The 19,874-nt window shown below is 45.4% G+C and overlaps 1 protein-coding gene across 1 annotated transcript in view; it reads right to left on the bottom strand.

The window, feature by feature from the left end:
• PAK2 (p21 (RAC1) activated kinase 2) overlaps positions 1 to 12,515 on the bottom strand; it is a 79,023-nt gene extending 66,508 nt beyond the window's left edge. The window contains exon 1 of the mRNA XM_045030998.1: positions 12,174 to 12,515. The gene's annotated coding sequence lies outside the window, so the exon portion shown is untranslated. The remainder of the gene's footprint in view (positions 1 to 12,173) is intronic.
• Between the last annotated feature and the right edge of the window lie 7,359 nt (positions 12,516 to 19,874).

Below are 19,874 nucleotides of genomic sequence, written 5' to 3'. Positions count from 1 at the left end.
GCACAGGGCATGACGACAGGTATATTAATCACCCTGGCAAGTAGGCTTACTCATCAGCTAAATCGATACTAAGCAGATGTTTCAAGTTCTGAACATAATGAATGCCAGTATATAATTACAATGAATAAAATATTTGAAATTACAGTGTTTTAAGCAGGGCTTTGGACCTGTGCTCCCGCTCCGCTCCAGCTCCAGGGAAAAACCTGCAGCTCCACTTCTCTGGACCTGCTCCGGGCTCCGCCCCAAAGCCCTGGTTTTAAATCACACCAGCTAGTCTGGTAATCCAGAGGTAATTAGCTGTCAGAGGCAGGAAATACTGGAGGCAGCATGCTCAACTCAGGTGAGGAGAGGAACAGTTTTCTAGCTCCCAGTGGCTAGCCCTGGAGGGAGCCCTGTCCATCTCCTACTTCAGGAGGGATGATCACTATGATCCAGCCTGACAGAAAAGTAAAAGGGAACAAATCAAGTGACTGTAGGCTACGTAAATTCCCCACCCCATTTAAAAAAAAATCACCTAGAGTTTCATTTCCATTTAGAATCTCAGGGTTGGAAAGGACCTCAGGAGGTCACCTAGTCCAACACCCTGCTCAAAGCAGGACCTAATCCCCAACTAAATCATCCCAGCCAGGGCTTTGTCAAGCCTGAACTTAAAAACCTCTAAGGAAGGAGATTCCACCACCTCCCTAGGTAACCCATTCCAGTGCTTCACCACCCTCCTAGTGAAATAGTGTTTCCTAATATCCAACCTAAACCTCCCCCACTGCAACTTGAGACCATTACTCCTTGTTCTGTCATCTAGTACCACTGAGAACAGTCTAGATCCATCCTCTCTGGAATCCCCTTTCAGGTAATTGAAAGCAGCTGTCAAACCCCCTTCATTCTTCTCTTCTGCAAACTAAATAATCCCAGTTCCCTCAGCCTCTCCTCATAAGTCATGTGCTCCAGCCCCCTAATCATTTTTGTTGCCCTCCGCTGGACTCTCTCCAATTTTTCCACATCCTTGTAGTATGGGGCCCAAAACTGGACACAGTACTCCAGATGAGGCCTCACCAATGCCGAATAGAGGGGAATGATCACGTCCCTCGATCAGCTGGCAATGTTCCTACTTATACAGCCCAAAATGCTATTAGCATTCTTGGCAACAAGGGCACACTGTTGACCCATATCCAGCTTCTCCACCACTGTAACCCCTAGGTCTTTTTCTGCAGAAGTGCTACCTAGCCAGATGTCTCATTCACAGTTCAGACACAAGGACAGAACTACTCACCTAGCCAGGTTATAGCCCAACAATTACAACTTGAAGCGTTTAGATAAAATGTCACTGGGCCTCTGCCCTGAAGCAGAATAGGATGCAATCCACTGCCTGGATTGTATCTGTGAACTTGTCCTGAAGCAGGCAAGCCAGTGTTTCAGTGGAATACAGGGGAACCACAGTGAAGTGTGAACCTGAGTGGGGATAGTGGTAATAGGACACGATGCAGGTAAAAATATTCTAATGGTCATTTACTCTACCTTCTGGGCAATGTGAACAAACAAACTATGCACAAATACGAGCAGGAATCCAAAAAGGCTGGCAAAGCTTCATTTGCTTATGGGTCCTGGATGAAACTGGGGAAGAGAAAGGGGAGTAACAATGGATGTGGATATGTACAAATTTGAGACAGACTCAAGTTATTACGCTGATGGATGCTCCGGGCCATAAAGTTTTCATCCCAAATATGATCACAGGAGCTGCACAGACTGATGTGGCTATCTTGGTTATGGATGCCAGCAAGGGGGGGGGGGGGGGAGTTTGAAGCAGGGTTTGAGATTGGTGGACAGAGTCGAGAACATGGATTATTGGTTCACTCTCTTGGACTGACCTAGATACCCAAAGGGTGTGAATTACCTCACTGAGATGGGGCTGTTATTAGCCATTGACTCAGATATAGATACAACATACACAACCCCTTGATGCAGAAGAGCTGTCTGTGACCATCAAGCACTTTGTAAATTACACTCAGGCTGCTAACAACCCAGAGAGCAAGGGTATGTCTTCACTACACAGTTAACCTAGGCTCTTTCCCAGGTTTTAGCCCAACCCCCACATCATCCACAAAGTAAAACCTCTGACCCATGTTTGGAGGTACTTTATGTGCAGGCTAGCTTACTCAGTTTAGCATTGAGCTGGTGGGGGGAGGGTACAGAATCTGAGCTCTGCTCTAACATGGGCTGGAACCGGCCCCCTTTGCTGTAAGGATGCAGGCTAAAGGCTAAATCATTTGACTAATCAGAGTCCTCCAATGCCCTTCCCACAATTCCCCCCAAAGAACAAACATTCTCCAGCAACTGACAGGGTGTTTCAGCACAAAGAACTATGGGACATGCCCCCAATACACAGGATAATGCAGAAACAGTGAAGACCATAGTAACACAGCTGGGGCTTTGCCAGGGGGATGCTTGTACCCATGCTAGGCTAACCTAGGTGCAATCACCAGGTTATCTGTGCAGTGAAGACATACCCTAAAGTAGTACCTTGTACTGACAGTGGTCACTATCCACTATTAGCCTGAGGTACTGTCTGTGACTTTGCCTAGGGAGAGGAAGTAGTCTCTCTAAGTTAGGATTTGCACCAGTGAAGCTTACTACAAGTTCAAACATGGGCAAGCTCCACCACTGCAAACTGTGCCTTTGACAGTTTACATGATTGTATTAGTGTGGATATACTAGTAGCTGGCTACTAAGGGCTAACATACCTAGTTCCAACAAGATCTAACTCTACGGAACTCCAGCAGAAAAGGTAAAGGTACGCCCACAGCAGCCTTCACCTCTTCCTTGGAGACTTCCTAAAAAGAGGAGACAACGTTGGTTAGAGCATTTTGAACTAGACATCTTTTTTAAATGGGACTAGATCAAAGTGCATTAACAAACTTAACATGTCAGCAGGGTGCATACAGACAGTTCACCTGCTGCAGGCTAGCACAGGGTAGAGTCACACCCCAGCTCACCACAGTCTAATTGTTCATGTGGACAAGCCTACAGACACTACTGACACAGGAGCTGGAGTACCATAAGGCCAAAAGTCCAAAGGTGCACAGTAACCAGATGGAAAAAAGTCTGACAGATTTAAACTTGGGAGCTGTCCAAACTGAAAACTGAAGCACAAACGATATTCATGGGCCCAAACTAGATGTAGAACTGAAGAATGGCAAGAAACCTGTTTTTTCCAGTTCAGAGAAGTACACAGCACTGAATTCAGATCCATCTCCCATTGGATCAAGAGCTCATCCACAAAGTGCTAAGGGAAGGCTGTTCTGAAGAAAATCTTGCCTAAACCAATAATCCAACAGATCCTACAGAGTGGTATTTGGGGTTCTGAACTGATGATTTTGATGTTCCGAGTGCTATGACATCCACTCCTTCCAAACCTTCAAAGGGTGTTGACCCCTGTATTTATCCAGACATACCCAATTGGCACCCTAATGCTGACAACTGAGGTTGCCAGGCCAAATCAGGAGGCGGCCTATACTTTTCAGGACCCTTAAGATCGAGGAAATCCAACCTCACTGGGTTCCAGCTGGAGCTGACATCAGGATCCTTGTCAGAAAATCTCTTGTACCACATGGCACCACCAAAGTGCCAGACCACCAGAAATGCTACCCTCAGCATCTGAAGAACTCTGACCTCAAGTAAGTGGAATACCATCTGGCAGTTCCTCACAGTGCATCTTTAATAGAGGATGACATTTCAACCTGGAATTCTGCATCAGGCATCAGCACCAAGACAAGCAGAGAGTCCTTTCTATAACTTTTGAGACTCATCAGCTACCATAACACATGATAAGAATAGTATTTTTGAGGACAAAACAATTTGGTCTGGGGCAGTGAACTGCATCATTCCAGAAACAGCCCCTTTTCAGTGTCACCTTAAATGTGGTGCCTTTTGAAAAAATGATTTGGGTTTTTAGGAAGCAAGAGACTGCAGGGAAGGGACTAATCTGCCCTAAGGTAGAAAATACTGATGAGGTGATGTCCCTCAAATAAATTTGTGACATAAACCATCATATATTGGACCAAAAGGCTGAATCACATTAAAGAAGTTCTAAAAGCATGTGCATATGCTGATAGTTGTGAACTTTTGTGGGTATGTGATGAGTCAGAGGTGAAGTAACTACCTTCAACTTAACAGGAAGGAGAAAATTTCAGAGAAGCAGTCAGAAGCTGCATAATAAAGGCCTTGTTAGCCCAGTCGCATCTCCTGCACTAGAGCATCTGCCAGCTGTCCTCATTCTTGTTCAAGCAAATGTTCAGTACAAAAGGAAGAGGGTGCATATTATGCCAAACCTTATTATGAAAAGAATATATCACATTTTAAGTTATATTTAAATCTGTCATAACTACTTACTGGTTGCCTATCTTCAGACATAATTCTTCAATGTGACAGAGATAAACTTTACAGGTAAAGTTCTCAATTGATCATGCAATTAAATATCAAATATCCCTGCATCTGCTTGTTACTACACCTCTACCCCGATATAACATGAATTTGGATATAACGTGGTAAAGCAGTGCTCTGGGGGGGCGGAGCTGCGCATTCCGGCAGATCAAAGCAAGTTCGATATAACACGGTTTCACCTATAACGTGGTAAGATTTTTTGGCTCCCGAGGACAGCGTTATATCAGCGTAGAGGTGTATTTAGATACTATAGCGATGGAAGCTATGGAAAACCTTATAATAAATAACTGTAGAATGTTAACATGATACTGTTTTTAATCAATTGTCAGCTCATGGGTCACAACTAAAACCGTAACTCCAATCAATAAATCAAATCTCAAATCAGTAGCTGGAACACCCTATACACCAAATAGGAAAGCTTAACTTAAATTTTCTGACTTGTTGCAAAGATGTAAACACTTTCAATTTACACTATTCTCTTTCCAGAGGGGGACAATTCTTCAGATTGTGGAAGTGTGTTTAACCACTGCTCTTTTATTCAATTTTGTGACCAAAGGAAGAACTACCATAATACAAATGATACTGAATATAAACTGGCCATCAGGAAGTTTAGATGGCATGATGGGATAGCCTAATTTTGGCAATTAATTGATCTTTGACTCTTAGCAGTAAATATGCCCAATGGCCTGTGATGGGATGGGATGGGATCTGAATTACTACAGAAAATTCTTTCCTGGGTGTCTGGCTGGTGAGTCTTGCCCACATGCTCACGGTTTAGCTGATCACCATATTTGGGATCAGGAGGAATTTTCCTCCAGGGCAGATTGGCAGAGGCCCTGGGGGGTTTTCGCCTTCCTTTGCAGTGTGGGGCACGGGTCACTTGCTGGAGGATTCTCTGCACCTTGAAGTCTTTAAACCATGATTTGAGGACTTCAATGGCTCAGACATAGATTAGGGGTTTATTACAGGAGTGGGTGGGTGAGATTCTGTGGCCTGCATTATGCAGGAGATCAGACTAGACGATCATAATGGTCCCTTCTGACCTTAAAGTCTATGACGCTATAGTGTAACACAGAGCCACTACAACAAAGATGGGGGTTCATTATGCTAGGCACTGTACAAACACACAGTGACATCCATGCCCCAAAAGCTTACAATCACAAAGACAAGACTATAGTGAGAAGGGAAACAGAGGCAGAGCAATGCCCAATGTCATACAGCAGATCGGTGGTAGAGCCAGGATTCCTGAGTACTACCCAGTGGGTCACACTGGCTTCCATAAAACTCAAGACTATTTTTATGTTAACTGCCATCATTCATAATTCAGATTTGATTAAAACTATCATTCTACAGTCTAATACACCAGATTTCCCAACCCCTGTACCTATATTAAATTGAGATATTAAAAAGCTACAAAAGTACAGTAACTCCTCACTTAAAGTAATCCCGGTTAATATTGTTTCGTTGTTATGTTGCTGATCAATTAGAGAACATGCTCATTTAAAGTTGTGCAATGCTCCCTTCTAAGGTTGTTTGGCAGCTGCCTGCTTTGTCCACTGCTTGCAGGAAGGGCAGCCCGTTGGAGCTAGCTGGTGGGGGCTTGTAATCAGGGTGGACTGGCAGCCCCCTCCCCCATCAGCTCCCCGCTCCCCAAAGTTGCCTGTGCTGCAGCTGCCCAGCAGGCTAGCAATTGCCAGCATTGAGCTGTCCCTCCCCCACTGCCATGTGCTGTTCCTGCCCTCTGCCTTGGAGCTGCTCCCAGAGACTCCTGCTTGCTTGGGGGGGTAATGTCAGGGTGTCCCCCTCCCCCCTGCTCCTGCACCCCACTTACCCTATTTCCATAGAGCAGGGGGTACACACAACAGGGTTCAGGAGGGAGGGAGCTTCAAGGCAGCAGCTGCGTCTCAGCAAGCTGATCTAATAAACAAGGCAGTATACTTAAGACAGGGGTCAGCTACTTAAAGGGGAAATGTGCATCTCACTCTCAGACACACAGTGTGTGTCTCTGTCTGCTATGCTCTCTCCCCTCCCTCCATGCCTGCTGCCTTATAGAGTGAGGCTACTTTAACAACCAATTAACCCTTGAGGGCTCAGCCAAATGCTAGTTCATCATTTAGCAGTAAGGCATTCCCTGTGAAATATCCCACCCTCTGACTTCACCACCTCAACCAACTTTCATAATCATCATTGCTGTGTACAGTATTAAATCGTTTGTTTAAAAATTATGCTGCATGTGTGTATATTTGTATGTTGTGTATATATATATACACACACACACACACACACACAGTGTATGTGTATATATGTAGTCTTTTGTCTGGTGAAAAAAATTTCCCTGGAACCTAACCCCCTCATTTACATTAAATCTTCTGGGGAAATTGGATTCGCTTAGCATCGTTTTGCTTAAAGTCGCATTTTCAGGAACATAACTACAGCATTAAGTGAGGAGTTACAGTATAAGGTTGGAGTAAATGTGTCTTACAACAGTGTATGCAGGGAACGAAAACCACCAACTTCACTAGCTCACAGACAACTACTCTGATGCAAGATTCAAATATAGCAGCTGTCTGATGGCAACAGGTAACAGCGAATTTTCTGGAACAAGAATAAAATATTTCAGTAACAAGTAATCAACTTAAAGTGAAACAAGCAACCTTGGGCAAATCTGAGTTGGTAGTTTTTGTATATGCAATCAAGCAGAGTCTATCAAGAATCTTCTAGAATGAATGTCTAGCTCCCATTCAACATTTTACCTATCCTACCAATATATCTAGGACAAGCATGCTCTAAACAGTATTGAAATTTTATGACACGGAACAACAACAGAGGACTGCCAACCTATTAACCTCTTGTCATTCAAATCCATTTTTAAGGCATACTTCTGTAATGATGCTCACAAATACTGAGTCAATCATTCTTTAAAAACTGAGCATCTAGATATGCTCCTGATTAAACTCAGTATCCAGCTGTTGCCCATGTCATTTTTCTTCCCTATTTGTTATCCTCAACCTATTCTGCCATCTCTGAAGTTAGATTTAGATCTTTGGGAAAAGAGCCTGTCTTTCTAGTTATTCTGTAAAGCACCTAGTGGGAATCTTTTGTTTGAGAACGACACAAAATTTCTCTCCAGAGATGAACAAGGCAAGCTAGTTAAAATGGTTCTAAACACTATTACATAACTGGTACTTGACATAATGCTTTTCATTCACAAATTCCAAAGTGCTTCAAAAAAGGTGGTGAAGTATCATTAACCTGAGAGCTTCAAAAAAATCTACTTGCTTTGGGTAAGCAGATAGCCTGAACTGTCAAGTTAAAATGAGACCTAACCAGCAATTTCTGCAGAAATGTTTCATTTAAAAAAAATAAATTTCTAGTCCTAACAGCTGAAGAAATGACCTCTGGAAGAGCCAAAACTCATATACTGTTTTAATGAATTTGCAGACAGCTCCAGTATTGCTGCTGGCCATGGCTTATCCAAGAAGCAGCAGAGTGAAATTTAAAACATTTTGGTCAGATTTATTGCAGTTATTCAGAACCCAGTGGGCAGCTGTGAAACTGTCAATCATACACTACTCCTGTTTGAGAATGCAAGCATTGCAGCTAGTCATAGTGGAAGAGGAACCAAGCAGAGGGTTGACTGGGGAAGGAGTGATGAAGACCTTACCCCTCCCCCTTCACCCAAAGAGTCCCTATGGGAAGGGTAGAGAAGCAGAAACCCACATGCAACAGCGAGGATGCTCTGAAGGTGGTGATGAGACAGGAAGTGTCTTCCTCAACGAGAGCAGTTTCACATTTATCTGATAACTACTTGCAAGAAGCTGATACAAAATATGACATCCCCAATCAGGCTTCAGGAAAAAGACCCAGTAACTGCTCCCGTTCCAATAGCTGGGAAAGATAAGGAGGGCTTCACTGCCCTTGGACTTTGCTGAGGGCTATGCCCACCTTCGTAGCTAACTCTGGCTAACAGGTGTGAAATTTTGAAGGCCTGATCCCCCATACTGTAGCTGAGAAAACAGAAAAGAAGTGACTTGTCTAAGGATGCAGAGTTGGGAACAAAAACAATGTCTCCAAACTCCCAGTACCAGGCTCTACCCTCTAGACCAGAAAACTTGTATACAGGCAGTAAAATGCAGACCAATACCCAAGTAAGCTAACATAACTGACTTTCTATGAAATCTTGCTTGAAGATTTCAATCTTGTTCAATGTAAAGCCTTCAAGTACAAGACTAGCTCCTTCCACTTACAACACAATGATCCAAGCCCCAAAACTATTAGTTTACTATCTCAACTAACATTTTAATGCCAAAACATTTAACACTTCATACTTTCATCAAAATGCATAATACGAATATTAAGCATAGTTTCTTTTCATCCTACATTACAGTGATACAAAGAACCCCACCCCTAAACAGAAAAGCATCTCAAGAATCCTTGGTCTGACTCAATGCTTGCTCTAGTGATATTCAATTGTAATTTATGCATAATTCTTATTTATGGCATGGTAATATTTTCCAGGCTCTGCTTGGCAATTGCAGACTTATATTTGAGAGTCACTTACAATATTTCCAAGAAAACACTGCCTAGTTAACATGAGAGGTTCAAAGGAATATATAGCAAGCTAGTATTCTTTTTGCACCTTCTTACTGCTCCAACTGGTTCCTGCTTTCATAAAGAGAAAAAGAGCAGTGAAACTGATAATTGTAATTACGTTTCTAGAATAATCTCTTTAATGGAAAGCTTTACAACCACCTGTCTGACAATTTGGTTCTCCTCTGCTTGAACTGCCAACAACAATATACATCATTAAAGTTACATTTATAATTTGTTTCAGCCCTGTACAAGTTACAAATACCTGTAGCTATTTGATTTTATACCTTGAGGAGTTATAAAATAGCTTGGAAGGAGAGATATCATCTGATTGGCTGAAGTTAGTTTCAAGCCTATAAATTATATACTATAAATCATCTACCTGCTCAATCACTACTGCTCAAAACATTTAAGTCATTTTACAAAATGGTACTGGTAAAAACTGCTTTAGATTACTTTAGATGCTTAAGTTTAAAGTACTTAAATAGAACTTCCATAGCCCACCACATATGTCGGTGCTGTTAATAACTGAGGGGATCTTCGGCAAATCATTTTTCGTAGTCAGGTACTTTCCCCATCTAACTCAGTTCCTTCCACTTCCATGCCTCTCCTATCCTCCTTCCTTTTCTCCTGACCTGTACATTTTGTTCAAGCACACGTCAGTTTATGAAATGCAGCTTGGGTCCCAGCCCAAGACTCCAGCATTAGCATCTTCACTCATGCCACTACTGGGCCAGACCAATGTTCCCTCTAATTTTTTACACCCATCCATATGCAGAATGAATGTTATGTGCCCCAATATGGAGGTGATGACTGGCAGGGGTGGGGCTGAGGGGTTTGGAGTGCTGGAGGGGGCTCAGGGCTGGGGTGCTGGGTGTGAGGGCTCTGGCTGGTGGTGGGACTCTGGGGTGGGGCCGGGGCTTGGGTGCAGGAGGGGTCTCAGGGCTAGGACAGAGGGTTGTGGTGCAGGGGGTGAGGGCTCTGGCTGGGGATGAGGGGTTTGGGATTCAGGCTTCCCTGGGGCTACAGCAGGGAGAGAGGACTCCCCTCAGCCCCCTCTCGCCACAGCAGCTCTGGGACCAGGGGACAAGGGCCTCTCCACAGCCGTGGCAGCTCCAGGGCTGGGGCGAGAAGCGCCTCTCCCAGGCTGCGCACCTGCACAGCTCTTGCTAGCCTGCTGTGTGGCTGCGCAGCTTAGAAGGAACTTAGGGCCAGACCCTTTGATACTGATGTGGTTTAATGATGGCATCAAAATAAGCCATTGAAAAACAATAAGCCCTTTAAACACAGCTAAGAGACTTGTTCTGAAAACCACTATATCTTCATTGTGGCGACAGCAGACACCCCTCAATTAATGATCTGCTAATCTGCAGCAAGAGTATACTGGCACTGGAAGCTCAGGCCAGCTCTCAGACAACACTTTAGGAGTTGAAATTCCAACCCAAAAAGAATTTGGGAGAAGCAAAAGAAGAAAAAACAAGACAGGAGAGGATAAGTACTGGACTAAAGGTAGCCCTCTCAATGGGATAAGTCAGAGATCCAGTTAGAGAGACACCCTCTTGTATTTGCTTCCAAATTCTCTGTCTTAGACATGTGTCTTGATCACATGCTCAGGGTCTAACTGATTGCCAGATATAGATAAGGAAGAATTTCCCCTCAGGTCAGATTTGCAGGGATTTTCACCTTCCTCCTCAGTATGGGATACAGAATGCCTGTTGAGATCATCTAGGCACATGTCACCTCATCAGTTTCCTGCCACTGCAAGGACTTCGGTGGCACCTGTCTCTCCCATTCTCTGTCTGTGGCAAACAATAGTTTAGTCTCCTAAGAAATAAATGCTTTATTTATCTAAAGTAACTGGACTCAACACAGGGGTATTTGGCTGAAATTTAATGGCCTGTAAGACTACATAATTTAATGATCCCTTCTGGCCTTAAACTCTATAGCTTTCTCATGAGCTGGGCTGGGGGGAGCAGAAAGAAAAAAAAATAAGAACAAAAATAGGACATTAAAAAAAAGAAAACAAGCCAGAAGACAGAAAGTGACATCAACAGCCAAAACAAAAAAAGAGACAATGGCAACATCATTGAGACAAAGCATAAATAAACATGGGGTGCTGATCCTCCAAGGAATTCTCCAACCAAAAAAACACACTAATGGAATACCGCAATATTTGGGTTGCTTACACTACAGGAGAATATTACAGAAAAAGAAATCCAATAGAACACAGCTACTTAGCAGAAATATTTCTGTTGGAAAAGTATTTACAAAAACTTTAAGTTTGGGCAAAACTTTACTAAAAAATCTGTTACAACTTTAAAACCAGTATTAAAGTGAAATAACATGACTATATTGGCTCATTTAAGTCTACTTCTGTCTTATTTATGCGCTATTTCTTGGAGTGATTACAAGATGGTGGGGCACAAAGTTGTTGCAAGTATGTTTTTTCAAGTACTATTATGCAGCCATCCCAAAATCACCTATAGCTGTATCACTGTAGCATAGAAACTTACTATGGAAGGTGTTTTTCCCTGGCTCTAGTAAATTCACCCGGAGAGACGGTAACTAGATCAACCACCATGTCATATAGGACGGAAAGTTTTTCCTAGTTCTGAGCTGCAGCCAGGTATTGACCAGGCCTATTACGGCAAACCCTGACAGCCCTAAGGCTGCAGTGTAAGGTCCGCACGGGGTCCCCCCGCCACCCCACACAGGTGTCCCAAAACCCTGACCCCGCCACGCCTTCCAGCCCCCACCACCCCCGCCTTGCGCCGCCCCCCGCCAGGGAGGAGTGCACCCTCCTGCGGAGTTTCGCAGCTGGGGGAATTGCAGGAGCCTGGCGGCGGGTGCCCGAGCCCCAGGTCTCCGTCCTACCGGCTCTGTGCCGAGCGGCCCGGCGCTCCCCACCCAGCGGGGCTGGGCAGAGAGGGCGCTGCCTACACCTCAGCGATCCCCAACAAGGAAGCGACCCAGGAGGAAGCGGCGGGGAGGCGCCGCCACCCGCCAGCCTGAGGGCCAGGATTCCGCCCCACGGCAGGTGGGAGACTCCCAGCCGCTAGCCGGGCCATGCACGGCGGAGGGAACGGCCACTCGCCCCGCTGCCCCCTTAGCCGGTCCCCGCCCCGGCGCGCAGCGGGCGCTGAACTCACCGGCGGCGGACGCGGTTGCCCGCTGCTCCGGAGAGGAGCCGGCCGCCGAGCGGGCTGCGGGGCGGGACCTCTGGTTCGCACGGCGCGGCCGCCGCGCAGAGCCTCCTGCAATGGCGGCAATGGGACCCACCGAGGCGGCGGCGGCAGCCGGAGGGGGAAGCGGAACCGCCGCGCGTGGCCACAGCCCAGGAGGGGAAGGGGGAGGGGCCGCCCCTCGCGCAGATGTTCACGCGCAGGGCGCGGGGACTACAGTTCCCATGACACCTCGGCGAGGCGGGGGGAGAAGAGGCGGGGAGGCGCTTCGATTGAGGACTATAGTTCCCATGATGCATCAGCGCGGCCAGGCTGCCCCGACGCAGGCAGCCGACGTTGCGCGGAGCTAATCAGCACCTGCCCGGCCCCGATTCCCAGCGCTGGACACAGGCGGAAGCGGAGCGGTCCCACAGCCCCCTCCCCCATAAGCCATACGTCATTGTCTTAAATGCTGGCCGCCGGGGCGGGGGGCTGTGGTCTCCATGCGGCTATACAGCGCCTAGCACCGCGGCACTGATCCTCAGCCCTCTGCGTGTTCCTGTCTAAAGAGGAGCCACAGGCATTAAAACGGCACCCAATCGGTCACCCCTGTCCAGGCAGCTAAAAACAGAGCTTTGCCCCCTCCCCCACCACGGATAGGATTCGCTTACCAAGAGGGGATTAGTTCCCTCATTTAAAACAAAACCTACGTATTAATACGTGCCTCAGTCAGATTACAGTTGCAGGCTTTTAAATTTCTCATTGTGGGCACACAGGCTATGGAAAAGCCTGAAGTCCTCTGCTTCTCTGAGCTGTGCAATTCTTTTCCCCTTTTGGGGCAAAAAGACTTAAATACTATCCCGTCCAGGTGCAAGTGTGTGCTCTTGTCAGCAGCCCCTAACCTGCAGTTGGACTGCTTATCTTCTTGCTCTTTGATTTCCTGTTACTTTAAAATGGCAACCCCAATAGCCGGGGGCACTAAAATGCTGCTTCACCCTCAAAAGTCCTGAGGGCCTGAGAAATCCTACAGAAGACTGATAGACATTTATGGGTGGGAGCCAAACAGGCAGCAACGGACAAGCCTCTGGATAAAAAAAATGAGGAGTCCGGTGGCACCTCTGGATAGTTGCCTACAATCCCTACAGATGGCTATTTGTGAAATAAACTACTTCAAAATGCAAAATTCCCTAAGTAATATATTTCCTGAGTAGTAGCCAAACATTTTCTAATTATTCTATAGCACCATTACTTTACATGGCAAAACACAGACAGATTGAAAGCTGGTTGCTTTCTAAAAGAGAGAGATGGAATATAAATTCTGTTCATCTACACTTTTGTCTATCGCTAATTCACACTTCGGCTCTGTCTTCCTTTCTTTTGAAATTTGATATATTTCCTCAATACTTCTTAGAATGCTGAATAAAATGTATTTACCATGAGTGCGGGAGTGGGTATCCTGCTTCTTTATTGCAATAGGAGACAGAGGACACAAATTGTCTCCTTGAAATCCACATTGTCTCTGAAATACGAGAAAATGTTAGTTTATTCTCTGTTTGTGACAAAGTTATGAAAGGATGTCTGGCAGCACCAGGTGGCTGCATCTCACATCCCTACAAATATACTTTACTCATCCTTCCTCTTCCCTTAAGGTGTTTGGGGGAGGGGGAACTAATGCTTGTATCAACACCACTGAAGACAAATTAACCATGTTTGAGCAGAGTTCTACATTCCTTAGGCACCACTAGTCTCTGCAGCTCGTAGCTTGCACAGCTTTTCCTCACCTCACCATCAAAACAAACTGGTAGTTAGGGGGAACAAATGGCAGCAGCTTCCACTATTGCCATTCTCCACCATTCACTCTTCTAACACAGGGATGCCAATAGCAGTAGCAGTAAGAACACCCCTTGAAGCGCTCAGGATGGGTTCCGTGTGGTCCTGCCCACATCTAAAGGCCCTTCTCCTCAGCCTACAGGGAGCAGCTAGTACACCCAGACATTAACTAAACACAGGTTCAAAATCAGGGATGCAGAGGGGGACACCAAGCAGAGACCCCCCCCCCCCCCCGGACAGCACCAATTGCTCCTCATAGATGTCCAGGAGCCAGTGGACACTGCCAAGAGGAACTGTTCCCCCAGACATGACTTAAGGGAGGATCTGAAGTAGGCCCCACAGTCGCAGAGCACCCCCTACCCCATCCAACTTCCTCCCCTGGTGTAGTGGCTGGCTATCTTGGCCAGCACCAGGAGGAGGTTGATGAGGCAGTCTCGCAACTTTGTGGGGCCACAGATAGGGTGTGTGTAAATAAAGAGGTAGGGGGAAAAGTGCAGCCAGAACTGAAGAAGAAGGTTCTGCAGCAGTAAAAGTACCTATTGAAGTCCCTAGGGGTGCAAATCCATACATATTGGAAGGCCCCTCCCACAGCCTAAGGGGAGGAGCTACAAAATTATAAAATGGATAGGAGTGAGAGTCACAGGGTCATAAAAGGGAGTCAGAGGGGACACCGAGCAGAGAATCCCGGGCAGTGCCCACTGCTCCAGGAAGGTGTCTAGGGAGCCAGTGGATGCAGCCCAGAGGACCTATACCCGGATATGTGAGCGAAGGGAGAAATGGAAATAGGCCCCACAGTCGCAAAATACCTCCCTGTCCAGCATTCTCCTCTTGTATGGTGGATAGCCACCTTGGTCAGCATCAGGAGGAGGCTGATGAGGCAGTTTCACAGCTTCATGGGGCCACAGATAGGGTGTGCATAAATAGAGATGCCGGGAAAAGTGCAGCCAAAATTGAAGGATGAGGTGCAGCAGTAAGAGAAGCTGAGAACAGCATGCTTAGTCTCCGTGGCTTCTCCAGAAGCTGCCTACCACAGATTTAATCATTCAGTTGACCTCCCAGCTCATCCACATGTCCTGACCGCTCCCTTCTGCTAAGCTCTCCTTTCACCCCAGGTTTCATGCAACAGCTGATTTTCCTTCAAAATCTGAAACACCAACTTCTCCCATCCATCAGGCAACTTGTTTCCACACAGCCTTGGAGAAGTAGCAGACTTTAAAACTTATCCACAAGGTCAGAAGCAATCTCTCTATTAAAATTTCCAACTTCTGTTGCTCTCAACTGTTTCCTCGACTCCTCTACACCCCACCTCTCTTTTGACAGCATATGCCTTTAATACACAGGGAAATTGACCAGCATAATTATTCCAGAATAACTCCACATGCAGACACTAATTCAGGAATAAAATGATCACTTGGAAAAGTACAGAAGTAGAGATTATGGCTTTGTCCACATGGGGAGCTATTCTGAAATACCTTGCAAAACAGCTTATTCTGTCATAAATAAGCCAGTCGATTTCCCCTATGTAGATAAGGCCATAGTCTCTGCTTCTCTATTCTTATCTTCCTTATTCCCCTTTATACTGCTTTGTCTGCCCCTCTAATTCCCTTCACTCCCCCTCAACCCAGGTTTGCTATCTTTGAATCCTGCACCATTGAACACGTTTGGAGAAAATTCTGTAACTAAGGTAGCCTAAATTTTGTTCATGTTTCTTTCAGATACACTTTCTTCCTCTTTAAAAATTTCACTTCTCTTCGCTTGAGTTTTGTGCCTCCAAGCCTGGTTGATTCTTCTTCACCTTCAGATCCTCTCAGCTCCATATAGTTTATTCTCTTCTCAGGTTCTTGCCAGTTTTTTAAAAGCAAAATTGAGTCAGAGTTTAAGGCCAGAAGGGACCATCACAATCATCTAGTCTGACCTCCTGAACATCCCAAGCCACAGAACCTCACCCACCCAGTCCTGTAATAGACCCATAACCTCTGGCTGAGTTACTGAAGTCCCCAAATCTTCATTTAAAGACTTCAAGTTACACAGAATCCATCATTTACTCTAGTTAAAACCAGCAAGTGACCCTGCCCCACACAACAGAGGAAGGCAAAACAAAACAAAAAAAAAACACCAGGGCCTCTGCTGATCTGACCTGAGGGGAAATTTCCTTCCCGACCCCAAATATGGTGATCAGTTAGACCCTGACCATGTAGACGAGACCCACCAGCCAGATACCTGGGCTTTTCCAGTAACTCCAAGCCCTCCCCATCTAGTGTCCCATCTTTGTCCACTAGAGATATTTGGTAAAAGACAAATATGGGCTGTATGCCATTACAGGCACTCTCATCATACTAGTTGGGGATTAGGTCCTGCTTTGAGCAGGGGGTTGGACTAGATGACCTCCTGAGGTCCCTTCCAACCCTGATATTCTATGATTCTATCCCCTCCATAAACTTAGCAAACTCAGTCTTGAAACAAGTTGTGGGGTTTTTTTTGTCCCTCTGCTCCCCTGGGAAGGCTGTTCCGGAACTTCAGTCCTCTGATGGTTGGAAACCTTTGTCTAATTTCTAGCATAAACTTATTGATGACCAGTTTATATCCATTTATTATTGTTTCCACATTGGCCCTTAACTTAAATAACTCCTCTCCCTTCCTCTGATATATTTATAGAGAGTAGTCATATCTCCCCTCAGCCTTCATTTGATTCAGCTAAACAAGCCAATCTCCTTAAGTCTCCTCTTGTATGGTAGGTTCTCCATTCCTCTAATTATCCTAGTAGCCATTCTCAGTACCATTGTTCCACTTTGAATTTATCTTTCTTAAACATGGGTGACCAGAATTGTACACACTATTCCAGATGAGGTCTCACCAGTGTATAATGGTTACAACACTTCCATATCTTTACTGGAAATAGCTTGTCCGATGCACCCCAGGACCACATTAGCATTTTTCACAGCTGCATCAGATTGGTGGCTCATAGTCATCCTTTGATCTGGAGAGGTTTTGCTTATCCTCTGTCACTTCCAACTGATACGTGTCCTGTTTATAGCAAAAATTCTTGTTAGTCCCTAACTCATGACTTTGCACTATTAAATTTCATCCCATTTCTATTACTCCAGTTTCCAATGCTTCTCGTACAATATTCCAGTCCTCCTCCATATTGGCAATCCCTTCCAATTTTGTGTCATTCGCAAATTTTATTAGCACACTTCCACTTTTTGTGCCAAAGTCAATAATGAAAATGTGACATAAGACTGGTCCCAAGACCAATCCTTGAGGAACTACACTAGTAACCTGCCTCCACTCTGACAGTTCACCTTTCAGTATGACCTGTTGTAGTCTCCCCTTTAACTAGTTCCTTACTAAGCTTTTGATTCTCATATTAACCCTCATCTTCACCAATTTAACTAATAATCTGCACTGTGTAACCATATCAAATGCCTTACTGAAATCCAGGCAGATTAGTTCTACTGCATTTGTCTAGAAAACCAGTTATCTTCTCAAAGAAGGAGATCAGGTTGGTCTGGCACAATCTACCTTTTGTAAAACCATGTTGTATTTTATCCCAATTACTGTTTACCTTTTATGTCCTTAATTACATTCTCTTTTAAAATTTGTTCTACAACCTTGCATACAATTGAGGTCAAACTAATGGCCATGTAGTTTCTCACATCACTTTTTTAACCTTTCTTAAATATAAATACTACATTTGCAATTCTCCAGTCAGGGGGTATGACCCCCAAGTTTATGGATGCATTAAAAATCCTTGCTCTTGGGCTTGCAATTTCATGTGCCAGTTCCTTTAATATTCTTGGATGGAGATAATGCAGGGCCCCCGGAGATGTTTGAGTTTCACTTCCACCACAGATGTGGCAATTTCAACTTCCAGGTCCTTGTTCCTATTGGCCATCCTGCCACTGTCCCCAAGCTAGTCATTACTCTTATTATAAACTGAGACAAAATATTCATTTAGGTATTAGACCATCCCTGGATTATCTTTATACTCCATCCCATCCACAGTGATTAGAGATCCCATTTCTTCTTTCCTTGTTTTCTTTTTATTTATATGGCTAAAGCAGGGGTGGGCAAATGTTTTGGCCTGAGGGCCACATCTGGGTGGGGAAATTGCATGCAGGGCCATGAATGTAGGGCTGGGGCAGGGGGTTGGGGTGTGGGAGGGGGTGCAGTGTACAGGAAGGGGCTCAGGGCAAGGGATTGGGGGCTCAGAACAGGAGGGTGTGGCAAGGGGCTCACAGCAGGCAGTTGAGGTGCAGGAGGCTCAGGGCAGGGAGTTGGGGTGCAGGGTGCAGGTGGGGTTTGGGGTGCAGGCTCCAGTTCAGCACCACTTACCTGGAGTGGCTCCCTGCCTGCCCTGGCCCCATGCCACTGCTGGAAGCGGCCAGCACCACATCGCTGTAGCCCCTGGGGGAGAGGGCTCCACGCACTGCCCTCACCTGTGGGTACCTCCCCCAAAGCTCTCATTGGCCACGGTTCCCCATTCCCAGCCAATGGGAGCTGCAGGGGGCGGTGCCTGCAGGCAAGGGCAGCATGCGAAGCCATCTACCCCCCCTTCCCCAGGGGTCACAGGGGCATGTTGCTGGCCACTTCCAGGAGCCACATGGGGCCAGTGGTGGCAATCTCGCAGGCTAGATCCAAAGCCCTGACTGGTCAGATCTGGCCCATGTGCCTTAGTTTGCCACTCCTGGGCTAAAGAATATTTTATTAGTGGGTTTAATTTTCTTTCATCTGGTCTGATCATCTGTATATCACAGGCCCCCAACACCACTGACTGCACACTAAACCCAATAACCAAATCAGGCCAAAGTATTACAGCCCTCAGGAGACTAAACTATTATGTGCCACAAGCAGAGAATAGAAGGGATGAGGCGCACCAGTGCACAAGGGTAGAGAAATGATAGAGAGAGACCCCAGTGATCCTGGCAAATGACCTGTAGCCATGCTGCAGAGGAAGGCACATTTAAAAAAACAAACAAACAAAAAACACCAAGGCCACTGCCAATCTAACCTGGGGAAAAATTCCTTCACAACCCCACTTACGATGATCAATTGGAACCTGAGCATGTGAGAAAGAACTAGTTCATGAAAACGATTGGGTCCTTACTTGTATTGTTCTCACTTATCTATTCCTGTTGTAATGGAGAAGCAAACATGTACATTTGTTTATAACCCTGTAACTAAATTACCCAGCAAAGAAATCTTATGAAATGTTAATCAAGTATTTGAGGACTTTAACAGAAAATGCTACTTTCAACGTAAGTGATCATTGTGTGTGATATTTGAGGTTAAGGACTCTGAGTGCATTCCTCACTACCTGTAACCAAAAGAAAAGCCCACATGGAGAGAGTCAGCTTGAAAGATCCTGTATTTCTGGACTGTTTGCATTCTAATAACTGAACGAGAAGACGGAGAACCCCAGAATTATTCTGGGTAGCCCCAAAGGACTTTTGGGAAATCGGCAGTTCATTACATCACTACCACCATTTGGCGTTACAAACTGTGATTTACCTGTTATATTTTACATGATTTAACCTCTCAAAAACACTCATTCTTTTTTTCTTAGCTAATACTCCTATAGTTAATTTACTATAGAATTGGCTGCCAAGTTGTCTTTGATGTAAGATCTGGAGTACCAATTGATTCGGAGTAAGTGACTGGTCTCTTGGGACTAGGAGAAACAATGTGGTGCGATTTTAGGTTTAAGCAACCTTTTATTACAAAGTTCAGTTTGTCTGGTGACCAGATAGACTGGAGAGGCTAAGCCCTGGTCTACACTACAGGGTTAGGTCGAATGTAGCTGTTAGGTCAATTTATAATGAATGCACCTACACAAGCAACCCTGTTCCGTTGACCTAA

Source organism: Mauremys mutica, chromosome 9 (genome assembly GCF_020497125.1).
Source record: "Mauremys mutica isolate MM-2020 ecotype Southern chromosome 9, ASM2049712v1, whole genome shotgun sequence".
Classification (NCBI taxonomy): Eukaryota; Metazoa; Chordata; order Testudines; family Geoemydidae; genus Mauremys; species Mauremys mutica.
This window is presented reverse-complemented; position numbering and strand designations above follow the sequence as displayed.